Source organism: Haliotis cracherodii, unplaced genomic scaffold (assembly GCF_022045235.1).
Source record: "Haliotis cracherodii isolate W230 unplaced genomic scaffold, xgHalCrac1.p SCAF_11, whole genome shotgun sequence".
NCBI lineage: Eukaryota > Metazoa > Mollusca > Gastropoda > Lepetellida > Haliotidae > Haliotis > Haliotis cracherodii.
In genome coordinates this window covers 48,603,023-48,630,280 of record NW_027266266.1, presented here as the reverse complement: position 1 = coordinate 48,630,280, position 27,258 = coordinate 48,603,023, and the positions used below count along the sequence as shown (strand labels likewise).

Genomic DNA, 27,258 nt, shown 5'->3' with positions numbered 1-27,258 from the left:
GATAACTCTATTGTTATCCCTTGGTGCTATGACAGAGTATGTGACCTCCAGGCAAAACATGATGGTCTGTCCTGGCCTGATGACCAGAGGTGTTGATGTCAGGACTCTGTGAGCTGAAAGTAGTCGGCATCCTGTCCTTGGTGGAAGGTGTTCTTGTTTGCCATTGGAGACAACTGGCCCAGAAACCGTCAGATCGTCACTTGCAATACTGGAGTCCCATTCCAGATCCGCACCTAGGCAGAAGACACATCGTTCGCATCAGGTGAATGCAGGTATATACAAACACCTATACTAAATGTCATATTCGTGTGTGAATTGGGTTTTAACGGTAGACCAGTCATATCACGGCGTGTCAGCTTAAGGTGAGGTGAAATGGGGTTTAACGTCGAGTCGAAGATTATAGCACTTATCTAGCGACTTGTCAGCTTAATCTGGGATGAAAGTGTAATATAAATATTGCTATGGTTTCCGTGAATATTAAGGATAATACTATATGGATTAAAGTATAACATGTCGGTAAATCAGAAAAAAAAATAGTTTAATTAAACGAAAGTCTACCTGTCATATTTGGACAATTGAAGGACAACATTTAGTATGAGATAGACTGACTTCAGCAGGGGTGTAGTAATTAGTTTTGAATGTTAAGTCGGAACATACTACAAATTCCGATTACTAGAAACATATACTTTGTAATGAAATGAGTCAGTGAGTGATTTGGGTTTTAATACGCTTTTAACAGTATTCTAGTTGTGGGAGGAAAGCAGAGACATGCTCTAATACCCAGGTATGGAGAACGGTTGAGGGCAGGCCAAACAACATCAGCCAATTCATGGTAACTCTGCCCAGGGGTTTGGTAAACATGTAAACTCATCCACCCAGGAGACCTTTGCACCAAGGTCTCTGTATTTGTCATCAGAAAAAGTTGGGCGGTCGGGTTGCCTTGTGGTTAAAGCGTTCGCTCGTCACGTCGAAGACCCGGGTTCGATTGCCGACATGGGTACAATGTGTGAAGCCCATTTCTTGTGTCCCCCGCCGTGGTATTGCTGGAATATTGCTAAAAGCGGCGTAAAATCAAACTCACTCATCAGAAAAGCCTTGTGCCTGGAGATGAACTGCTGGAGGATAATAAAATCTCTAGCATTGGGTCTGTTGTGTAGAACCTTCGTCTGTCTAGATGGAATCCAGATCCCATGATAATGGCAACACCATGTCGCTCACATACCCATGGGCACCAATAGAATGATAATACCAAAGAGGATCATCCTTGGAATGTCGAAGATGATGGTCATGCCTCTAATGCCTGTCAATGCGCTAGTGGGTCTCTGGGGTACAAAGACTATTATGGACGAAGCCTTATGGATCAGTGCTCTAACAAACACAGGTGGATTATACACATCCTGTCTGCATTTCGGACAATTTTGGGGGATTTCAACCGTTGCTTGAGAAATCGTTTATCTTAATGAGGATCCAAAAGGCACAGACGAATGATTTGCAACACTTGTTTTCATTGAAATTTCACTGCTTCAACCACTCCCAGCAATAGAATGAGGATATGCTGGATATGCTGTGTTACTGTCTCATGGGTGAAGCAGCTGACTTCTTCCCCTTGTTTCTAGTGAGTGAGTGAGTATGGTTTTACGCCGCTTTAAGCAACATTCCAGCAATATCACGGCGGGGTACACCAGAAATGGGCTTCACACATTGTACCCAAGTCGGGAATCGAACCCGGGTCTTCGGTGTGACGAGCGAACGCTTAAACCACCAAGTTACCCGACCGTCCCTTGTTTCTAGAGAAGGATGAGTACGTCAGCTTCCATGAAACGATCCAGAAACACGAAAGGCGGTTTGGAAGATGATCTACTGCAGCTTTTCATCAGGCCTCGGATGAATCACTGGAAGAATGGTAGGAGAGGGTACAGCAAGGTGAAAATGCAGCCTTTACGGATTTGCCAGGAGACTTTATGGAGCAACAGGTTGGTGCGGAGATTCTGCCAAGGAAGTGCTAATTAAGAAGCTTCTCACTATGTCTCCAACGTAGGTCTGAGGACACTGGGATACGCTATTGATTCACAAGCAGTCTATGGCAGATCAACCATCCAAAGGGACGTGAAGCAGTTGCAGAAAGACTCTCCAAGGGACAGATAACCAATTAGCGTACAATGTTATCAAACAGATCTGGTTGGTCAACAGATGAGAAGAAGACTCAATGGACTGTATTTTGTATTATGGTTCTTTAGGGCTTTAAACTATTGAACTGTTGAAAAAAACTCACAATAAAACATTGTGCGTTGTGGACAGTGATTAGTTGTCATGAATGTAGTACTATTTAATGTAAGCATCAGTGAGAAAGTTATGATATTTAGATGCTCACGTGATGTGTAAACTGCCGGAAAACCACGGATTGTGATAAAGTGTAAACATGTAGAATATTCTATGTTGTGATGACACGGTGTGGAATTTCTAGTAGCTAGTCAGGCGGGATATAAGGGGAAGAGCATGCCTCTAGTATCTCTCACACATTTCATTACATCAAGTCCAGCTTTCGTGTGAAGATCACTCATCACCCCGGATTCCCTGCCTAGGCCATTCCAGAAGCTAGACCACTGTCGCCGATGGGTGATTATACTATTATCACTGACCTTTGCTATCACCACTGTATTTTTGTATTTGATACTCACCACGGTCATCATTTTATATACTGTCATTGAATATTGTACGACCACCATATTGTGTACTGTCATTGTAATTACTATGAAGTAATTTGTATTGATTTGTAAACCTAGTCAATGTTGTAATACATTTGTTGATTGCATACCATTTGTTGTTTGTTGGTTTGACACTGAGTTCATTTAAATACATATTCCTGGGTTAACACACTGTTTCAATTTGGGAATCGACAGGTAAAAATAGTGATTCATAAACACATGGTTGTGATATTTTCGGAATCGCATAACAGCTCTGCTTTAAGCAGAGGCGTCTTATGATCATGGAAATGGCCTAATCGCTTTTATTTACAACTTCAGTGTACCATCACTTTTTGAAGACACCATTAAATCTTGTAAAACTGTGACAGGTTTTAGAAAGAAACATCTTTATACAGAATCATTTGACATTACAGTAACTATTCAAGTAACTTAAATTAGTGAGGAGAGAATTTCATTGCAGGGAACAGTTGTACTTCACTTCGTAATGCTCTCCACATCAATAAAGCAACCTGAGGGTGAACTCACATGCGAGCGATCCTTTTACTCCCAACGGCTCCTCGGTCATATATGCAGCTGTGGAGACAAATGTGTTAGGGTGACATCAGTATCAATAGACATAACGTACCATTATTACCATGTGGTTCACAGTTATATGGGGATAGTTTATAACCGTCACATGTCTGCACAGTTATGAAACAAAATGCACAAAAATATCAAAATAGAGGAAGTGTCTTTAAGAAAATACTTGAATTAAATTAAAGTACAGACTGATTACCTTGTGGCACATACTCGTATTCAATAGTCATTGCATCATTCAAGGATGTATTTCCATTTGGAGTCTCTATTGGTGAAAAGACAACTGATTTGACGAGGCCGGTCATCTTCAACAAGGGGGTAATTTTACTGAAGCAAGTTGAAGCAAAGCTGACACCAGCTCTTCCAAGTGACGCCTTTAGCGACATCTCCAACATGGCGCTCAAGGTGGTAACTGAAGACCCCATCATTTGTAGATCCTCTATCTTGTCAGCTTCACTGCGCATCTGTCGTGTGAACTCGGTAGATGATGTCACTTTTGCTAGAATATTACTGGTGGAATCCAGTTCCTCTATTGTAGGCTTCAGAATCTTGCTGGATCTCTCTTCAACATCTGACAACAGAATACTTCTCCTCTGCTGTATTTCATCAATCAATTCGTCAAAGGCTTTGTTGATGTCAACCACGGCAGCCTGTTTTGACACCTGTATGTTTGAATGTCTTTCCTTGAGACCTTGTTTTATTTCCTCAAGTCTCTCTGCCTTCTCCCTCAGCTTGACTAATATATCGTCAATGGACTTTGCCTTTTCTTCGTGTGCTTCATCCACGGACACGACGTTGTGTCCCTTCCCTTCTTTGTGTTCTACTACAGTGCAGGACACACAGACGATCTTGTCACAAGTGTAGCAGTAGAACTGTAGAGGTTGGTGATGTTGTGCACACTTATGAAGACGATTGAAACTTTAACCTGGTTGTTCTTTCATTTCCTTAAAACTGACAGTTTGGTGATCTCGCATTGACTGAACTCTTTTGTGAGCATTTAGACATTCTTGGCACAGGAAGACGCCACAGTCATCACATCTGGACATGGCAGGGTTACCATCAGGACAATCTGTACATGGCAGATGGAGCCCTTTCACAATCTTCAGATGATCCAGGATTCTTAGGATGATAGGCTCTTTGGGCAGAGACTTCACAGAGACTTATGTTGGTGTCGACACATGGGACATGGTAACGTTGGGAGTCCTTTGCTGTGCGTCTCTAGACATGTCTCACATATTGACTGTACACAGCAGGGCATGTGACCAGGTGTCCGTCTGACCTCATCAAAGTGTTCTGTACATATTGGGCACTCGGTGAGGAGGTCCTTGATGGCGGACGCTGATACATAGTCCGACATGGTTATCTGGAAATAAATTTTAAAAATCTGAAGCATTTTCGGATTCCTTGTGTAATCGTCTTTGTGTCTCGACACAGTTGGTACAAAGCCGTATGAGACACATCCATACTTGCATTGTATATACATCACTCAAAACTGCAAGTAGCATTAAATAATGACCTCGTTGTTTTATTGATTTTAAATGTTGCTTATTACCACAACTCTCCCAATGCATAATAGAATATAATATGCTATTGATTTAGGATTTATTTTCATATTATAACATATAAGCTAGCTACAGGATAAATCGCAAAGAACAGTTGGAATAAAGCGTGGTTTTTTTCACGATAAAACATTGTTCTACCATGATGTCATTTCTGGAGATTCAAACATGCGCTCGCATCTTAATGAGGTCCTAAATTCGACGACGATATTTATTAGAGGGAAGTGTTTTGTGAGTTGTTCCCAATAGATGTAGCAGATAACGCAATGGCCGAACGATCGCATCAAAACGTTGGAGAGATATGACAATCGATATTTTGAGAAAAGACGTGAAAATTGAAAAAATATCCCCCGTTAATAAAATAGACTTGTCCGACATTGCCGATTTCGGAGTGTATTCAGTGAGTCATCATTATTTACATAAGGGTAAACCAATTGAGCGCATGTACATTATATTAAGATCCTAAAAGAGGCTGTGCAAAATGTTGATATCTCATGTAAGAAATAAACGACTCGTGGTCGATGTTTATCGCACAGTAAAACAGTGTGTCCCTAGTCGTTTATTCTCCCTGCAGTGTTTTCAAACAGAGAGGGAGCAACTCGCTCTTTTGATATGACGAATTGAGGCATTGTCTGTTGATTAACACTTCACACAAAGGCGGTTTTAAATGATGTAATGTACATCATAATATGTTCTTTTTATTGGTTTATTTTATAGAAACCTAGCTCATTGTATGTAACGATTGCCTTTTTAAACTTCAGTAACCTTGACCTCTCATCAACGTCAAACAAAGCCTATTTAACAAGACCCTTGTCCATGAAATCATGTATGCCCAGAAGTATCCTGGCATAAAATGTTCTTCTGGTCATAAACTTCTGTCATTGGGACCTTGACTTAAGAGTCAGCCAGTCATATGCCATAAAGATCACTTAAACGCACAAAAAATGTATGTCAGGTATGCAAATTCTACAGGTTAGCATGTATTATAATGAAGTGCACACATTTACATTAAAGTATTCAACTTTTTAAAGTACCTACGTTCTGACATCTGCAATTGTCATAGTCATCCCAAATCCTGACGGGGCTATACTCATTATTAAACCACTCGACTTGTAAATAACATTAATACAAGTCATTTCAAGTTAGGATGGAACCCTATTCATGATCAAATTACATGATGAGTGTACTATTCTAAGTTTGTCCACATGACGTTTTATAGTTCACATTCTTCCTACATCCAGAGGAAATGTAATTCTGAGCGTCTGCCGCCCAATACATGGCTACTTCACACTAAGGTTTAAACATCCCTGAGAAGCACTACAACCAGAAGCCGACCTAGAGGTTACCGATTCACTACGCCCATTACTCCCTCATCCAGCCTTACACCCGCAGATACCGGAGAGATAGAATTCCATCAAGGTCAGCTTGTCCAACCCGAGCGCTAAGAAAGGCTCTTGCTTGAAACACAGTAAGCCTGTTTGCCTGCACCGGGACTCCATGCAACCGAGGACAATTCACTACATGTAGCTACATGCATTGCGGAGAGCAGTCAGGTGTAACGGCATAGACATAGACATATGCAGTTATTGAAAGTAGGTCACTCTGCACAGGCAACATTATCAGACATGTTCAAGGATCAATGTTTAACATTTACCACTCCTATTGGATATAATTTCAAAAAAGATCAACAAATAAGATGAGGTATTTCATTCAGTAGTAAATGTTTGTTTTTGAGTGCATGGTCGTAGCTTTAAATTGTAATTGAGTTTGAAAGGACTGTTATAGAATGGATTCAATGTGAATTTACTAATTATTGAAATCACTTTCTTCACTTGATTTTTCTAATGGACAAGCAGTTCTCAGTAACTGGCGCTATCTGTGTTTTAGGCATATCAATATCAAAATCGCAATAATGTGTCTCTGACATGAATGCAGAAGTAGTCATTATAGTCACGGAGTGGGTATTTTCGTTTGATACAATATGCGTATGATATTTGAAGCATCTTAAAATAATTTGAATTCATTTTGTAGTAACGATCATTTACACTTTGTGTTGAATGCCCGGTTGTGTCGAACCCACAGTTCTGTCCCAGCGAACTCGTGATATATTATACTATTTTAATCAGAATGTGTCGAATTTTCCGTAGTCTCGAAATAAATGTGAAGTCCAAACATGCCGTTTGCTTTCTGATGGCAAGTTAAGGGCTCAGGACTAGGAAGTAGATATTCCCTTGTCGTTATAGTCATGGGGCAGGTAGCAGGCCTGCGACGTGTCTATTTTCGTTTTTATACAGATGTATGTCACATTTGAATTCATGTTGTAGTAAATATAATTTTCACAGTTCTTTTATTAAGTATCGTAAAAATGTGCACTAAAACCAGATGGTTCCGTTTTACCTCTGTTTGTTTAATTATTGTTTGGAAGAAGTTGTTGTAAGGAATAGAGTAACAATTTATTGTACAATAAAATAAAATGGCAATACATATGATATGCACACAGATTTACATCATACGTTCAAACGTATGTCCAAAATATATTGATAGCTGGCATTGGTGAAGAAAATGAATACTTTGTTTTGTGAAAATTAAATACCATAAAATCACACATTTTGTGTCAAAAGTGAAAAAGAATAGAGTAGTTGATGGCGCTCAGTAAACAAATAATTTGTTGGCAACAGTCAGGAAAATTATTTATTCTTCTAAAAACAACCCCTCCCACAAATACAGAGCAAATGGAAGCTCCCCTAGGATGGTTACTCCCAACAGAGTCGGATCGAGGATTGCGAAACGGAAAAGGGAAAAAATACAAGGCTTACAAGGCTTGCTGCATGGCTAACTGCGTGACCCAAATACTACCTGATCGACATGAACTTCAACCAAGCTTTGCATTAAATACAAACTGTCGATCTACAGTCGTCACACTTCTGTCTTTAGACATGTTGACGTATGATGGACTATTCAATTAGCTCGTCATATCATGTCAATATGCTCTAATATCCACATAATCAACTCAAATATTCTGCTGTATGGTTGGACTTCCTGGATCAACAATACTGTTGTGTTACCCGCTAGGCCACCTGTGTATAAATTCTGTTTGGCAGCCACATATCTCACATGTACCTATACAGTGTTATTACTTCATGTACATACGTGTCGGTGTACCGGACATTAGATGAGGTCAGTTAAATTACTTACCTGTCGATGTTTGGCAGAAAACCACAGTTTTCACACCTAGCCCAGGAACTGTACTTACAAAGACACCTGTTGACGCTGTTATAGGCATGCGCAGTATCTATTTTCGATTTGAATTGACTTACACTACTTTGTACAAAACTAACAAAACGCCCTTACAAAAAAACAAATAAAAAATGTCAAAATGTACCAAAGCATGAGATGGCGACATTATGACCATTTGAACTACTGAATTGTTTGACAGGCATTGACTGAGAAATTGACGGATGACAAAGTAGACACACTTTATGGATAACAACTTCTTTAATACTGTAAAAGGTGACGTAAAGATCCTTATACCGTTGTCAAGCAAGACTCACTCAGACAATCGATGAGCTTTAACCCACAGTCAAAGCTACCTTAGGGGGTATGTGTGCTTATTTGTAACTGTGAATGAGATTATCCCTGTACTCATTCATCTATAATTATAGATCACGCTTAGTTAAAGTATTTTGAAAATAAGTACTAGTCATTAATGAAAGTACAAAAATGCCACACCGGTCACCCTAAGGATACAGGCTCGAATCTCAGGCTGGGTTCGCTGCGAAGTCGTGACTACGTACTACATTTTGACTGTCTGACATCAACGTGTCACTGTATTAGCTGCATGATTGATTTCATGAAGTTTAAAAGCGGTGCGTCGTAAGAGGCGACTATGCTTGTCGTATGAGGCGACTAACGGGATGATGTCAATCACTTGATTGCCTAGTCCAGACTCGATTATTTACAGACCGCCGTCATATAGCTGGAATATTGCTGAGTGCGGAGTTAAACAAAAAAGAAATGGAAATTAAATAATATAGCGTGGGTATACACGCTGTGAAGCCTGTGCATACTGTCCGGAAGGAAAACTGATTGAATAGACCGCAGTCATAACTATTCCAGCTACATCACGAGTATGTCAGTAGATCATCTAATCTGGACCAGTCAGACCAGTGATTGGCAGCACGAGCAACTGTCGGGACACGATAACTCACAATCTGCCCAGTCAAACATCACAACCTTCCAATCCTCAGTTTAGTCGGCTGTATGACTCGTAACGGAAGCTGGGAGTGTTTGACTATATACGTTCCCATGGTTTCACATATACCGGAGATTCACGAACACCTGTTTCCGTAGTCTGGGTCATTCGTCCCCACTCGTCCCTTTTCGTAACCTGAAGATCGCTATTCGGCTTGTCCCGGAATAACACGACTTGGTCACGAATGTAGTCTGGGTCTGTCATACTGGATACCATTCGGGACAAATTCTGTTGAGAACGTCCACATATCTACTCCTTGAAATACGTTGAACACCACCCATTCTGTAGTATCACGTGCACGTAATAACGTGGCGACCGATTCAGGACGACATCCTTGGTCTGAATGAACATGACATTACATTGCCATGTATCCATAACATTGATTATGACTCTCCGAATCACTTAATTGCCATTAGTTAAAAGAAACGAATCCCTTTTGTACATTTTCTGTGAAGACACTCTGAACAAGCAGTGTAACTACAGTAAACTACGGTTATAACGAACCTAAAAAGGCCACTCAATTTAGTTCATAATAACCGTAGTTCGTTAAAGGCACATCTACAGCATATAGACAGCAAATGGACAGGGTAAAAAACCAGTTCGTTATATCCGTCAGTTCGTTATAAGTGTGTTCGTTATAAACGTAGTTTACTGTTTATCAGTCCTCATTAATTACTGTTGTTTAAATATATGACTTAACCCCTGTCAGTGACCTTGGCTATATAAGCCTTGGTCCAGGTTGAGTTTGGAGATACAGAAAGACACAAAGGATTTTCCCACGCTTAGTCTAGCTAGCTACAGAAAAACATTAGGAGGGTCGAGCTATGGACGCAGATTAGTTTCACGGTGATGAAGTCAACTCTTCCCATATTAAACACCCAAACCCATATCAGCCTCGTCATAAAAGTAACACCTGTTATTCCCTTGCCACGAAGGGGATATTGGACGGGTACTGTCCGTCCTTCCTTCACCTTTTGTTCCCGGGGCACACCCACGGGGCATAATAATGCTAACCATTGGTCTTTTTGGTATTTAGGGGAAATTTATTGAAATTTGGTTTCCATGACGAGATGGTCAAAAGGTTGAATAGTATTTAATGGAGCATAACGCAAAGACCGTTCACTATTTCTTGATCATGTTTTTCACTGAACTGGTGTCTTTTGCTATATAGCGATTTAATGTTTTCTCCAATTTCCATGACAACACATTGGACTTATGCATTAAAAAGGATAGAGTTCGTTACGGAGGCGTACCTTATTATTTATTGGATCATGGATGCATTGGTGCCATTTGAAAGACAGCAATTTTGGAAATTTATATTATTTCTGGTTTCCATGAAAGCAAATTAGCTACAAAGTAATCAAGGGTTCATTTCCAGATCATGAATAACTCTGGAACCGTTTGCAATTCCACACTTATCAATTAAGTGGTCAACAGGTCTATTTTTGCTTTATATTTTTTATATTTTCTTTCACATATCTAAATCGCAAATAGTATGATCTGTAATGTTGCAAATGTTTTATGACAATCAAGTGAGCTACAGTGCCTCGCCGCGACGGCGATTCCAACAAAGGAAAGAACAATTTGATTTGGCCTTTCAGGATAGCATATAGGTCTAGTTGATTGCATTTGTTAAAAGGCGTTTGTCGTATTTCAACCCTTCGGTAAAAAAAGACACTGAGTATTGCAAAGTGACAAATCAAATTGTAGAACAGCTTTGTCTGTTTTCTTCCCCACAGAAGATACACCCGCAGAGCATGACACCGACTCAGACTCTGACGGAGGACTAATCTCCCTTTTCGACTGAACATCACGTGACTTTGTTCCCGAGGGTGGCACCACGATCTTCTACGGTTCAGAACAGGACAACATGGGGCGATGAGCAGCTTTATCGTGTGCAGCATACATTGTCCGATGTGTGATGTACAGGATTAGGAATATTGAAACTGAATGTGCAAAACCAAAGACAATTTGAATCACAGCTAAATCATTGTCGAATCTCTTCGCATCTGTTCAACAGTTTGATAGAATGTATTTATTCAATTCAGTAAATCCGTTTTGACAGTTCTAGACTGTTTTGTTGAATCCGTCCTCATGATACATTACTTGTTTGTAAAGAGTACCGTTGTTTGAGGGTGCCAACCCCCTCCTCCCCTGAATCACAAATACCATCTTTTTGTTCACTCTGAGTTTCCTTTGCTCACCCCGAATCCTTTGTTCTTGAAATTTGTATTTTGCCTGTTTCTATGTCTTGTGAGTGAGTTGGGTTTAACGCCGCTTTTAACAGAATTGCAGTTATATCGCGGCGTTTCAGCTTAATGTGGGAGGAAAGCCCGAAGTGATGCAGGTCTCAGATCACTTTGGCGAAACCCACGAGCACGGGTATTGTGCTGGCTTACCTAGAAACATAATCGGGCGAACCGGGATTCGAACTCACAATCATAGGTTTCTGGCGTGCCCCAGGGACGCAACTCTACACAGCGAATAGCGGTCCCTGAGACGACTGGGCCACCTGTGCCCCCTGTTTCTATGACTGGACTGGTGGTATATAGAATGTAGCATAACGCAAAGACGGTTCAAAATTTCTTGATCATGTTTTGCACCAATATCAGTCTCGACATGAATTGGCGCCTTTAGCTGTTAAGACATTTGTTTTTCCCGATTTCCATGACAACTAACTGGACATGGCTGTTAAAAAAGGGAAGGCTTGTTGTTTCGAGAGCATAACTCAAAATCGTTTAGTATTTACTGGTTCATGGGTGTACAAGTGCCATTTGTCATACGCGAATTTCGGATTAAAACAAATAAAAAAAAACATTGAAAAAAGTCTGATTTTATGTAAACTTACTCGAATTTTGTTTATATATACATGTATGTAAAGGAAATGTTTGCGTCGTCCATTATTGATTTTAAAATGTTGAATGCTATATACGATTTAACATGTCCCGCGTACTATACTGCTGAGTCCCGAATACCCTCTAAGTAGACCCCTGAATCCTGCTACCAGAAGGGGGATGTCAGCCTCTTGTGGGGTACTAGCATATTATGCGAAATGACAATAGTATGGCAGTATTTAATATGTTTCAATGCCTCTGCGACGCTGAATTTGTGGTTTAACATGATATATTACACTCCATAGCGTGGTATAATATGAATCACTCTACTCAAAGTAAGGTACAGCAAGATCCACGACACTCAATTTGTGGTTTAGCATGATATATTACACTCCATAGTGTGGTATAACATGAATCACTTTGAAGTAGTTACAGCAAGATCCATGGCACCCAAATTGTGGTTTAACATGATATATTACACTCCATAGTATGGTATAACATGAAGCACTCTACTCAAAGTAAGTTGTAGCAAGATACGCGACGCTGAATTTGTGCTTTAAAATGATATATTGCACTCCATGGTGTGGCATAACATGACACACTCTACTCAAAGTAAGGTATAGCAAGATCCACGACCCTCAATGATGCTCCAAATTTGGGTTTATCGTTTCAGAAAGAACTTTTCATTTCCATGACAATATGTTAACATATCAACAAGCTCAACCTCCCCGTTTACATGTGCATTATGTCCCTTTGTTTCTGTGTGGTACAATGTGTCGTAGGTGAATGTATTTTTCATTTTTGTAATGGAACATTTCCAGGGCCCTAGTCTGCCTGCATAAACATGGAGAGTACAAAACGACAAGTGTCTGTCTGTTGTTTTTCACTTACAGGTAGAGTGAGTGAGTGAGTGAGTGAGTGAGTGAGTGAGTGAGCAATACTGCATCTATATGTTGCGGGTCTGTAAATTATCGAATCTGGACAGACAATCCAGTGACTGACATCATGAGCATTGATCCATGCAGTTGGGACACTATGACATGCATCAACCAAGTCAGCGAGCCTGACCACCTGATCCCGTTAGTCGCCTGTTACGGCAAGCATGGGTTGTTGAAGACCCTCACGGGTCGAGTGAGTGAGAGAGTGAGTGTGTGTATTACAATATTCTGTAATAGTATTTCTAAACTTATTGTAAGACTACTCACTGACTCAACGACAATGCAATCAAGGTTGTGCTGTTTACAGTAATCATTAATGTCACACAAACTATTTCAAACTTTCCACGAGACGAAATAACACAAAACTAAAAGCAAACATTTTATGTTTTATTTCACACAATTGATAAGCATAGATATATGTACTATAATAAAAGATGATAGTATGGATGTACATGTTTTTTTTTCATGTACTTCTCTTTTCAAAATATGAAATCAACTAAGAAAATAGATGCTCATACAATACCATCAAAAAAACCCTTTCCTTTTGGCGAAATCTTTGAACAACCAATCTATGCTGGCTAGGTATTTCATTGACAAAAGCTAAAAATACTTATTTTTTCTTTCAACATTCCATGATATCCAAAATACCCACCAAAATAATAAACTTAACAACAAGTTGATCACTTGTTGAATGTGTATACAAAATGGCACAATAAATATTTAACAGCCTATGGTTATATACTTGATATGAATCCAACCTTAAATTCCACATGAGTGAGTGAGTGAGTTGGGTTTAACGCCGCTTTTAACAGTATTCCAGTTATATTACGGCGAGTCAGCTTAATGTGTGAGGAAAGCCTGAAGTGATGCAGGTCTCAGACGTTTACCACTTCGGTGAAACCCACGAGCACGGGTATGGTGCTGACAAACCTAGAAATATAATCGGGGCGAACCGGGATTCGAACCAACAATCATAGGTTTCTGGCGTGCCCAAGGGACGCAACTCTAAACAGCGAATCGCTGGGCCACCCCCAATTCCCCATGAGTCCGACTTGCTGCATTGGAAACACAAAGAATATAAACTCATAAAAGTCCTGCATGGAAAATTGCACTTTCGGCATTTTACTAGTGTGTATACAAAGCTTCAGTGTTTACTCAGAAAATGCCTTTTAGAACAAATGCCGGTGATGACAGTGAATTAAAAAATGACTTATTTAGAAATAGGTTCAAACGAGGATAGAAAATGTGGCAGCCCCTATGAAAATTCATATACTTTTTTCATTGAATTTCCTTTATTTAAATCAGATAGAAACGAATTGATGCACTCACTATTGTTAATTGTGAAAGATACTTGTGATGTAAATATTGACCTGATGCTAGTTGGCAATACAAGTTTACCCAATCATGTGAACGAAAACATTTTTAGGAATGTACAGACATATATATAGAAAACAAAAAGGTTTGAGTGAGCAATGTGAATATACATACGTTTCTCTATCTCTTTTCTTTCCTTTCTGTCATTTAATTTATTAATTGTAAATAAGCATCAATGTCAATCTATGGGAGAGGGCGTTCTAAGTGGTGATAACTTGTGCCCAATCCTTATCATGAGTAAAACATATGTTTAAACTTAAACTAAACAAATGCCGGTGAAACCGAAGCAAGAACAAAAAACCTGGAAGAGAGGCATTTGAAGCTATATATAAATAAAAAATGATGCAAAGCAACGCCGGGTCAACGAACTTCCAAAATAAAGAAGAGCCGACATTTTTTCGAGGATTATAGACCGGTTTGCTGTCAGGTGAGTTTGTATTTCTTCAATCTTCAGAAAGTATCTGTCAAGAAATATCGGCCTCATTATTGTAGCAATTTGTTTTTTAGAAATGGTGGAATTCATGGCGCCTTAAAATATACTTCATACTTTTCATAGAGAGTTCAAACGTTTACATTACATGCCAATTTAAAACAAAAGAAAACAATACACTTTGAATACATTGCCAGCGCTTGTATTTGTCCAAAACTATCTTAGTCAGAAACTTGTGACAGATTAACACCTACAGTAAACTACGGTTATAACGAACTCAAAGGTACGACTAATTCAAGTTCGTTATAACCGTAGTTCGGTATAAGCACATATACAGATTATATACAACAAAAGGCTGGGACTAAAAAAAAAGTTCGTTATATCGGTATTTTCGTTATAAGCGTGTTTGTTATAAACGTAGTTTACTGGATATAAATTACGTCGCTACTGAAACGGAAATTTACAGTATTAAAATTGATGTCCAATATATAAATGAACTCCAAACGTTAAAACAATACATGTCAACATTAAGAAAAAACATGTAGAAATATATATAAAATGTTGTACATTTCAGGTAAGTTTGTATATCTTCAATCGCTATTAAAGCGTACGTACAATATCTTCAGAAATTATCTCGCAAGAAATATCGCCCTCATTGATGAGCGAAATGTTTTTAGAAATGGTGGAATTCATGGCGCCTTTAAAATATACTTCATACCTTTCATAAAGAGTCTGAATGTATACAACACATGCCAGTTTTAACCAAAAGAAAACAATACACTTTGAAACATTGTATTCGTCCCAAAGTCTAAAATTGTCATCACCAAATACGCGTGATAGAATAACACCTATTTATATTACGTCGCTAATGATACGGAAAGCATTACCAAACAACTACAGATCATGTGACACTAACCATGTATGAATACACAATGCATGCTGTACACTGTGCTGGCCTCATTCATATAGAATATACATATGAAAATAAACACTATGAAAGAACCCATTGGTGGAACATTTGTTAACTCCCAAAACTCTGCAATATTCCTGCTGCATAATCGAGTGTGGACCAGACAGCCCAGTGGTTGATGTTATGAGCAACATTCCACGGCGGCGGGGTACGTGACATGCCATCAACCAAGTCACCGAGCCTGACAACCCGACCCATTAAGTCGCTTCTTACGACCAGCATAGGTTGCTAGGGATCACATCTAACCCCGAATCCAATGAAAGGACAATAAGTGTTTAAACATATCAAATAATGAACACACTAATGTGCGCCAACGTACCGCCATTCACTGACAACTGAAACCATGTCAGAAGTTGTTACGTTTCATATTTACTCGTTTCCTGGGCCTATAAAGGCCACGTCAATGATGAAATGAATTGATGAATGATTGATCATGTTATTGGTTTTCAAGTTTGTGCATGAGCTTACCGGACTCAAGACAGTGATTTGCATGAATGTACTGCTATATATACAACATTGTTTACGTGGACACCATTATGGCTTACAAAGTAGACACAATTTATGGATAACTCTTTCTTTAATACTGTAAAGGCGACGTTTCGGTATAGATCCTTATACCGTTGTCAAGCAAGGATCTATACCGAAACGTCGCCTTTACAGTATCAAAGAAGTTGTTATTAATAAATTGTGTCTACTTTGTCATCCGTCAACTTCTAAGTAATGCCTATCCAACGATTCATAATGGCTTTATTGGCATACAATGGTCAAATTAAAGGCGAAGTGTTATTTCCCTGTCTGCATCATCTGCTTGGCATCGTCAATCCGCTCGTTTTCCAGTTACTCGTGGATCAAGCGTTCGATTGTGTCATGCATGTTTCTTCCTTTCTGTGAAGATAATTTACAGGTTAAGTGGGTGTTAGGATAACATCCACAATACGCCATGACCCAGAGAGGTTTATCAAACGGGAAGGGAGTTACAGATGTGACAAGTTTCTGTTTACTAAGGTCCAGGACATGGGCTGTATGTGTTTCCTCTTCAAGAACGAATTCCAAATCCAGGCTGTAAGTTGTACCACTCTCGTTCAGTGTCAGGTTGTCATCAGTCAGACGTTGTCCCTTGCAGTACACCTGTAGACATATTCCATTATGAGCTGCGCATGTTACCAAATATGCACACAATCCAGTTGTCTGCTGCTTGTTAGCATCAACAGGGCTCTCAGTCAAAGCTGCTTCGAAGATAACTCTATTGTTATCAACTGGTGTCATGACAGAGTATGTGACCTCCATGCCATACATGATGGTCTGTCCTGGCCTGATGACCAGAGGTGTTGATGTCAGGACTCTGCGAGCTGAAAGTAGTCGGCACTCTGTCCTTGGTGGAAGATGTTCTTGTTTGCCATTGGTGACAACTGGCCCCGAAACCGTCAGATCTTCACTTGCAATACTGGAGTCCCATTCCAGATCCACATCTGGGGAGAAGACACATCGTTCGTATCAGGTGAATGTGTTACTGTGTATACAAACAACTATACTAAATGTTATATTCGTGTGTGAATTGGGTTTAACCCCGTTTTAACGGTTGACCAGTCATATCAAGGCGTGTCAGCTTAATGTTGGATGAAAGTGTAATATATACATATTGCTTTGGTTTCCGTGAATATTAAGGAAAATACTATATGGGTTAAAGTATAATATGTCTGTAAATCAGAAATAAATATTAGTTTAATAAAACGAAAGTCTACCTGCCATATTTGGACAATTGAAGGACAACATTTAGTATTAGATAGACTGACTTCAGCAGGGGTGTAGTAATTAGTTTTGAATGTGAAGTTGGAACACACTACAAATTCCGATTACTAGACACATATGCTTTGTCATGTAATGAGTCAATGAGTGAGCCAATTCATGGTAACTCTGCCCAGGCGTTTGGTAAACATGAAAACTCATCCACACAGGAGATTTTTGCATCAAGTCTCTGTATTTTTAATCGGAAAAAGTGGGGTGGCCTAGTGGTTAAGGCGTTCGCTCATCACGCCGAAGACCCGGGTTCGATTCCCAACATGGGTACAATGTGTGAAGCCCATCAATTCTTGTGTCCCCCGCCGTGGTATTGCTGGAATATTGCTAAAAGCGGCGTAACATCAAACTCACCAATCAGAAAAGCCTTGTGTCTGGAGATGAACTGCTGGAGGATAATAAAATCTCTAGCATTGGGTCTGTTGTGGAGAACCTTCTTTTGTCCAGATGGAATCCAGATCCTATGATAATGGTAACACCATGTCGCTCACATACCCATTGGCACCAATAGAATAATAATACCAAAGAGGATCATCCTTAGATGTCGAAGGTGATGGTCATGCCTCTAATGCCTGTCAGTGCGCTAGTGGGTCTCTGGGGTGCAAAGACTATTATGGACGTAGCCTTATGGATCAGTTCACTAGTATACACAAACAAAATGGCTGCATTTCTGACAATTTGGGTGGATTGCGTGAGCAAATCGTATATTTTAATGAGGATTTAAAAGGAACAGACGAATGATTTGCAACACTTGTTTTCCGTGAAATTTCACTGCTTCAACCACTCCCAGCAATAGAAGGAGGATATGCTGGATATGCTGTGTTACTGTCTCCTGGGTGAAAAAGTTCTTCCCGTTGTTGCCAGAGAAGGATGAGGACATCAGCTTTTATGAAACGGTAAAAAAACACGAAAGGCGTTTTGGAACATGATCTACTGCAGTTTTTCAACAAGCCTCGGATGAGTCATTGGAAGAATGGTTGGAGCGGGTACAGCAAGGACAAATTGCAGCCTTTACGGATTTGCCAGATGAGCAACAGATTGGTGCGGAGATTCTGCCAAGGAAGTGCTAATTAAGAAGCTTCCCACTATGTCTCCAACGTAGGTCCGAGGACACTGGGACACGCTATTGATTCATAAGCAGTCTATGGTAGATCAACCATCCAAAGGGACGTGAAGCAGTTGCAGAAAGACTCTCCAAGGGACAGATAACCAATTAACATATACAATGTTATCAAACAGATCTGGTTGGTCAACAGAAGAGAAGAAGACTCAATGGACTGTATTTTGTATTAAAGTCCTTTGGGGCTTCAGACTATTGAACTGTTGTAAAAACCTCACAGTTTTAAGTAAAACATTGTGCATTGTGGACAGTGATTAGTTGTCAGGAATGTAGTGCTATTTAATGTAAGCGGTAAGTTTGAGGTGTAAACTGCCGGAATAACGTGGATTGTGATAGAGTGTAACAGAAACATGTAGAATATTCTATGTTGTGATGGCACTGTGTGGAAATTTCTAGTAGCTGGTCAGACCGTATAAAAGGGGAAGAGCGTGCGTCTTGTATCTCTCACATATTTTTTTTAAACTACACATTAATATTACGCAGGTATCGAGGTACTAGTATCTGTCCAAATGCGGGTTTATCTGTTTCCGGACCTGTGGATCCGTTTGCATTCCAGTTATCATTCTCAACTCACAGGGGAGTATACAACCCAAGCTGCTCGGAGGCGCTAGAAGGTTTTACATTCACCTCACATTTAAACTGAGTCACTTGCCTAGGGTGACACCACACGTGTTTACACTTGTGTTTCGGGTGGATGTACATATTCATGTTTCCACCATCAAGTCCAACTTTCGTGTGAAGATCATTCATCATCCCAGATTCCATGTCAGGGCCATCTCAGAAGCTTGACCACTGTCGCCCATGGGTGAATTTAGTATTATCACTGACTTTTGCTATAACCACTGTAATTTTGTATTTGATACTGATCATTGTCATCATTTTATATACTGTCACTGAATATTGTACGACCACTATGTTGTGTACTACCATTGTAATTACAGTAATTTGTATTGATTTGTAAACCTAGTGAATATTGTAATACATTTGTTTATTGTATACCATGTGTTGGTTGTTTGTTGGTTTGACACTGAGTTCTTTTAAATACATATTTCTGGGTTAACACACTGTTTCAATTTGGGAGTCGACAGGTAAAAATAGTGATTCATAAACACATGGTTGTGATATTGTCGGAATCGCATAGCAGATCTTCTTTTAGCAGAGGTTTCTTATCATTATGGAAATGGCGTTGTCGCTTTTATTTACAACTTCAGTGTACCATGACTTTTTGAAGACACCTTTCAATGTTGTAAAAATGTGACAGGTTTTAGAACGAAACATCTTTATACAGAATCATTTGACATTACAGTAACTATTCAAGTAACTTAAATTAGTGATGAGAGAACTTCATAGTAGTGAACAGTTGTACTGCACTTCGTGATGCTCTTCACATGAATCAAGCAACCTGAGGGTGAACTCACATGCAAGCGATCATTTTACTCCCAACGGCTGCCCGGTCATATATGCAGCTGTGGACACAAATGTGTTAAGATGACCTCAGTATCAATAGACATAACGTACCATTATTACCATGTGGTTCACAGTTATATGGGATAGTTTATAACCGTCAGATGTCTGCACAGTTATGAAACAAAATGCACAAAAATATCAAAATAGAGGAAGTGTCTTTAAGAAAATACTTGAATTAAATTAAAGTACAGACTGATTACCTTGTGGCACATACTCGTGTTTAAAAGTGATTGCATCGTTCAGGTCATCATCTCCACTTGAATTCTCTATTGGTGAAAAGACAACTGATTTGACGAGGCCGGCCATCTTCAACAAGGCGGTAATTTTACTGAAGCAAGTTGAAGCAAAGCTGACACCAGCTCTTCTAAGTGACGCCTTTGGCGACATCTCCAACATGGCGCTCAAGGTGGCAGCTGAAGACCCCATCACTTGTAGATCCTCTATCTTGTCAGCTTCACTGCGCATCTGTCGTATGTGCTCGGTAGATGATGTCACTTTTGCCAGAATAGTACTGGTGGAATCCAGTTCCTCCTGTGTCAGCTTGAGAATCTTGCTGGATCTCTCTTCAACATCTGACAACAGAATGGCTCTCCTCTGCTGTATTTCATCAATCAATTCGTCAAAGGCTTTGTTGATGTCAACCACGGCAGCCTGTTTTGACACCTGCATGTTTGAATGTTTTTTGTGGAGACCTTGTTTTATTTCCTCAAGTCCCTCTGCCTTCTCCCTCAGCTTGACTAAGGTATCGTTAATGGACTTTGCCTTCTCTTGGTGTGCTTCATCCACGGACACGACGTTGTGTCCCTTCCCTTCTTTGTGTTGTACTACAGTGCAGGACACACAGACGATCTTCTCACAAGTGTAGCAGTAGAACTGAAGAGGTTGGTGATGTTGTGCACACTTATGGAGACGATTGAAACTTTTACCTGGTTGTTCTTTCATTTCCTTAAAACTGACAGTTTGGTGATCTCGCATAGACTGAACTCTTTTGTGAGCATTTAGACATTCTTGGCACAGGAAGACGCCACAGTCATCACATCTTGACATGGCAGGGTTACCATCAGGACAATCTGTACATGGCAGATGGAGACCTTTCATAATCTTCAGATGATCCAGGATTCTTAGGATGATAGGCTCTTTGGGCAGAGACTTCACACCACCCGGCAGGTAATGCTGGTGTCGACACATGGGACATGAAAAAGCTGGGAGTCCTTTGCTGTGCTTCTCTAGACATGTCTCACATATTGACTGTACACAGCAGGGCATACGACGAGGTGTCCGTCTGGCCTCATCAAAGTGTTCTGTACATATTGGGCACTCGGTGAGGAGGTCCTTGATGGCGGACGCTGATACGTAGTCCGACATGGTTATCTGGAAATAAATTTAAAACATCTGAAGCATTTTCGGATTCCTTGTGTAATCGTCTTTGTGTCTCGACACAATTGTTACAAAGTCGTATGAGACACATCCATACTTGCATTGTATGTACACCACTTAAAACTGCAAGTAGCATTAAATTATGAGCTCGTTGTTTCATTGATTTTAAATGTTTCTTATTACAACAACTCTCCCAATGCATAATAGACTATAATATGCTATTGATTTAGGATTTATTTTCATATTATAAAATATAAGCTAGCTACACGATAAATCGCAAAGAACAATTGGAATGAAGCGTGGTTTATTTCACGATAAAACATTGTTCTACCATGACGTTATTTCTGGTGATTCAAACAGGCGCTCGCATCTTGATGAGGTCCTAACTTCGACGACGATATTTATTAGAGGGAAGGGTCTTGTGAGTTGTTCCCAATAGATGTAGGAGATAACGCAATGGCCGAACGATCGCATCAAAACGTGGGAGAGATATGACAATCGGTAATTGGAGAAAAGGTACAGATAAAAGACGTGAAAATTGTGAAAATACCCCTGTTAATAAAAAAGACTTGTCCGACATTGCCGATTTCGGAGTGTATTCAGGGAGTCATAATTATTTACATAAGGGTAAACCAATTGAGCGCATGTACATTGTATTAAGATATTTAAAGAGGCTGTGTAAAATGTTGGTATCTCATGTAAGAAATAAACGACTCGTGGTCGTTGTTTATCGCACAGTAAAACACTGTGTCCCTAGTGGTTTATTCTCCCTGCAGTGTTTTCAAACAGAGAGGGAGCAACTCGCTCTTTTGATATGACGAATTGAGTCATTGTCTGTTGATTAACGCCGCACATAAAGGCGGTTTTAAATGATGTAATGCACATAAGTATATGATCTTTTTATTGGTATATTTTATGGAAACCTAGCTTATTATAGGTAACGGTGGCCTTTTTAAACTTCAGAAACCTTGACCTCTAATAACGTCAAACAAAGCCTTTTTAACAAGGCCCTTGTCCACGAAATGATTTATGTACAGGAATATCCTGGCAAATAATGTTATTCTGGTCATAAACTGGTTTTATGCTTCTGTCATGGGGACTGCTGGCCAGTCATATGCCATAAAGATCACTTTAACACACAAAAATGCTATGTCAGGTATGCAAATTCTACAGTTAAGCATGTATTACTATGAAGTGCACACATTAAGATTTAAATATTGAACTGATTAAAGTACCTACGTTCTGACATCTGCAATTGTCATAGTCATTCCAAATCCTGACGGGGCTATACTCATTATTAAACCACTCTACTTGTAAATAATATTAATACAAGTCATTCCAAGTTAGGATGAAGCCCTATTCATTATCAAATTACATGGCGAGTGTACTATTCTAAGTTTGTCCACATGAAGTTTTATAGTTCACATTCTTCCTACGTTCTGTGTAGCATCCAGAGAAAATGTAATTCTGAGCGTATACATGAATACTTCACACTAAGGTAAAAACATTCCTGAGAAGCACTACAACCAGAAGCCCTAAACAATTATATACACAGGACGACCTTGTGGTTATCTATTCACAACACCCATTACTCCCTCATCATTGTGGAAAGCAGTCAGATGTAACGGCATAGACATAGACATATGCAGTTATTGAAAGTAGGTCACTCTGCACAGACAACATTATCAGACATGTTCAAGGATCAATGTATAACATTTACCACTCCTATTGGATATAATTTCAAAAAAGATCAACAAAAGATGAGGTATTTCATTCAGTAGTAAATGTTTGTTTTTGAGTGCATGGTCGTAGCTTTAAATTGTAATTGAGTTTGAAAGGACTGTTATAGAATGGATTCAATGTGAATTTACTAATTATTGAAATCACTTCCTTCACTTGATATTTCCAACAGACATGCAGTTCTCAGTAACTGGCCCTATCTGTGTTTTAGGCATATCAAAATAAAAATCGCAATAATATGCCTCTGAGATGAATGAGGAAGTAGTCATTATAGTCACGGGATGGGAATTTTCGTTTTGATACAATATGCGTATGATATTTGAAGCATCTAAAAATAATTTGAATTCATATTGTAGTAGCGATCATTTACACTTGTCTATGCAAAGTCGAATTCCGGTGTGTCGTGCTCGGAACTCGTGATATATCTATCACTATTTTAATCAGAATATGTGGTATTTTCCGTAGTCTCGAAATAAATGTGTAATCCCAACATGCCTATGTGGCCCGTTTGCTTTCTGATGGCAAGTGCATGATATAAACTAGCATGCACACAGATTTACATCATACGTTCAAACGTATGCCCAAAATGAATTGATAGCTGGCAGTGGTGAAAAAAATGAATACTTTGTTTTGTGAAAAATAAGTACCATAATGTCACCCATTTTGTGTCAGAAGTGAAAAAGAATAGATTAGTTGATGGCGCTCAGTAAACAAATAATTTGTTGGCCACAGTCAGGAAAATAATATATTCTTCTAAAAACAACCCCTCCCACAAATACAGAGCAAATGGAAGCTCCCCTAGGATGGTTACTCACAACAGAGTCGGATCGAGGATTGCGAAACGGAAAAGGGAAAAAATACAAGGCTTACAAGGCTTACTGCGTGACCCAAATACTTACTGATCAACATAAACTTCAACCAAGCTTTGCATTAAATACAAACTGTCGATCTACAGTCGTCACAATTCTGTCTTTAGACATGTTGACGTATGATGGACTATTCAATTAGCTCATCATATCATGTCAATATGCTCTAATATCCACATAATCACCTCAAATATCCTGCTGTATGGTTGGACTTCCTGGATCAACAATACTGTTGTGTACCCGTTAGGCCACCTGTGTATAAATTCTGTTTGGCAGCCACATGTCTTACCTGTAGTGTACCTATACAGTGTTATTACCTGATATACATACGTGTCGGTGTACCGGACATTGGATGAGGTCAGTGAAATTACTTACCTGTCGATGTTTGGCAAAAATCACAGTTTTCACACCCAGTCCAGGAACTGTACTGACAAAGACAACTGTTGACGCTATTATAGGCATGCGCAGTATCTATTTTCGATTTGAATTGACCTACACTACTTTGTACTTTGGCCTTGGTAATGGTATCCTTGAAGGGACAAGCAAGACCCAACTAACTCATTCAGACAATCGACGAGGTTTAACCCACAGTCGTGGCTACCTTAGGGGGAGAATGCTCATTTGTAACTGTGAATGGGTTCAATACCTGTACTCATTCATCTATAATTATAGATCACGCTTAGTTAAAGTATTTTGAAAATAAGTACTAGTCATTAATGGAAGTACGAAAATGTCACACCGGTCACGCTAAGGATACAGGTTCGATTCCGAGGCTGGGTTCGCTGCAGGTCGTGGCTCAGTTGCGTGGATCGATGCTCATGATGTCAATCATTTGATTGCCTAGTCCAGTCTCGATTATTTACAGACCGCCGTAATATAGCTGGACTATTGCTGAGTGCGGATGGAAATGGAAATTAAATAATATAGCGTCAGTATAAAGGTTGTTAAACAAGAGACAAATAGAAATTAAATAATATAGCGTGGGTATACACGCTGTGAAGCCTGTGCATACTGTCCGGAAGGAAAACTGATTGAATAGACCGCAGTCATAACTATTCCAGCTACATCACGAGTATGTCAGTAGATCATCTAATCTGGACCAGTTAGACCAGTGATTGGCAGCACGAGCAACGGTCGGGACACGATAACTCACAATCTGCCCAGTCAAACATCACAACCTTCCGATCCTCAGTTTAGTCGGCTGTATGACTCGTAACGGATGCTGGGAGTGTTTGACTATATACGTCCGCATGGTTTCACATGTACCGGAGATTCACGAACACCTGTTTCCGTAGTCTGGGTCATTCGTCACCACTCGTCCCTTTCCGTAACCTGAAGATCGCTATTCGGCTTGTCCCGGAATAACACGACTTGGCCATGAATGCAGTCTGGGTTTGTCATACCGGAAACCATTCGGGACAAATTCTGTTGAGAATGTCCACATATCTACTCCTTGAAATACGTAGTCACCACCCATTCTGTAGCATCACGTGCACGTAACGTGGCGACCGATTAAGGACGACAACCTTGGTCTGAATGAACATGACATTACATTACCATGTATCCATAACATTGATTATGACTCTCTAAATCACTTGACAGCCTCCGTGGTCTAGTGGTAAAGTGTCAGCCCGGAGAGCGGAAGGTTCGGGGTTCGATCCCCGGCCGCGTCATACCAAAAGACGTTAAAAGATGGTACTTGTTGTTACCCTGTCTGGCGCCCGGCATGAATGCGCTAAGACAAGGACTGGTTGGCTCGGAGTCAGTATACTGTGTCTGAGTGGGGTATTCATGTTAATCTGTGGCATGGTATCTCAGTGGGCTAGCACTATAAATCGGCATCGGTCCGGACTAGTACAAGCAGCCACACACACACACACACGTACATGCACGACGCTATATCAGTGCAATAATCTTGGACGCGACGTTAAACCCCATTTCATCTCACCTCACCTCTGAATCAGTTAATTGCAATTAGTTCAAATATACGAATCCCTTTTGTACATTTTCTGTGAAGACACCCTGAACAAGCAGTGCAACTACAGTAAACTACGGTTATAACGAACTTAAATAGCCACTAAATTTAGTTCGTAATAACCGTAGTTCGTTAAAGGCACATCTACAGCATATATACAGCAAATGGACAGGGCCAAAACAGTTCGTTATATCCGTCAGTTTGTCATCAGTGTGTTCGTTATAAACGTAGTTTACTGTCTATCAATCCTCAATAATTACTTAATTTTTTTGAAAGGCATAACTTTGAAGTTGACGGATGACAATTTTATGGATAATAGCTTCTTTAATACTGTAAAAAGCGACGTTTCGGTATAGACCCTTATACCGTTGTCAAGCGAGACTGAATGGGGGACATAGTACAGAAAATATATAGTAGGTGGAGGATTAACAGTAGAGGATTAACAGTTACAACAATTGCATGCATGAGTGGGATAACATGAGTAAGTGATGACAACAGAAGGATAATATTGTCACAACACGACGGACAGGATTTTAGACGTTGTCCCAGTTGACGTTGTGATTAGGACAGTTGCTGATATGGTCCGAGATGGCGGAGTTACTGTCTGATTTGATGGTTGAGGTTCTGTGCTCTTTGATTCCAACAGACTGAGGCACAATTAATTTTGTTCAAGAAACATCGGGGACAATTTCCCAGCCCCAAGATACACGACACCAAAAGTGTGGTATAACATGACACACACAGTTCAACGTAGGTTATAGACAGATATCTCAGTGTGTGTATTACAATATGCATTTACAAGTATTTCTAAACATGAGGACAGTGCAATCAAATTCAAGCCGGTGTACTATTGTACGTTTACAGAAATCATAAATACCAAACAATCCATTTGAAACTGGCTAAAGCTTTCCACGCAAAACTAAAAACCATACTTTCATATTTTTTATTACACACAATTGGAAAGCAAAGATATCTTGGCTACAATAAAAGATGATAATATGGATGCACATTGGTAGTTTATTTCACGTCGCTATATAAGTGCAATAATCTTGGACGAGACGTTAAACCCCATTTCACCTCATCTCACCTGGTAGTTATTTCATGTACTTTTCTTTTCAAAATATAATTTCACCCTTTCCTTTTGTCCAAATATGTGAACAACCAAGCTAAGCTATGCCTTTCTCTCTCACAAACTATCCATATAGTTATGATTCATTTAAACACTCCATGATATCATCTTTGTACAGACATAGAAGTGAAAAAAAACTAAAAATAACT

General features: G+C 39.7%; 1 pseudogene; it reads right to left on the bottom strand.

The window, feature by feature from the left end:
• Positions 1-27,258, bottom strand: part of LOC139455157 (uncharacterized) — a 100,936-nt pseudogene that overhangs the window by 30,643 nt on the left and 43,035 nt on the right.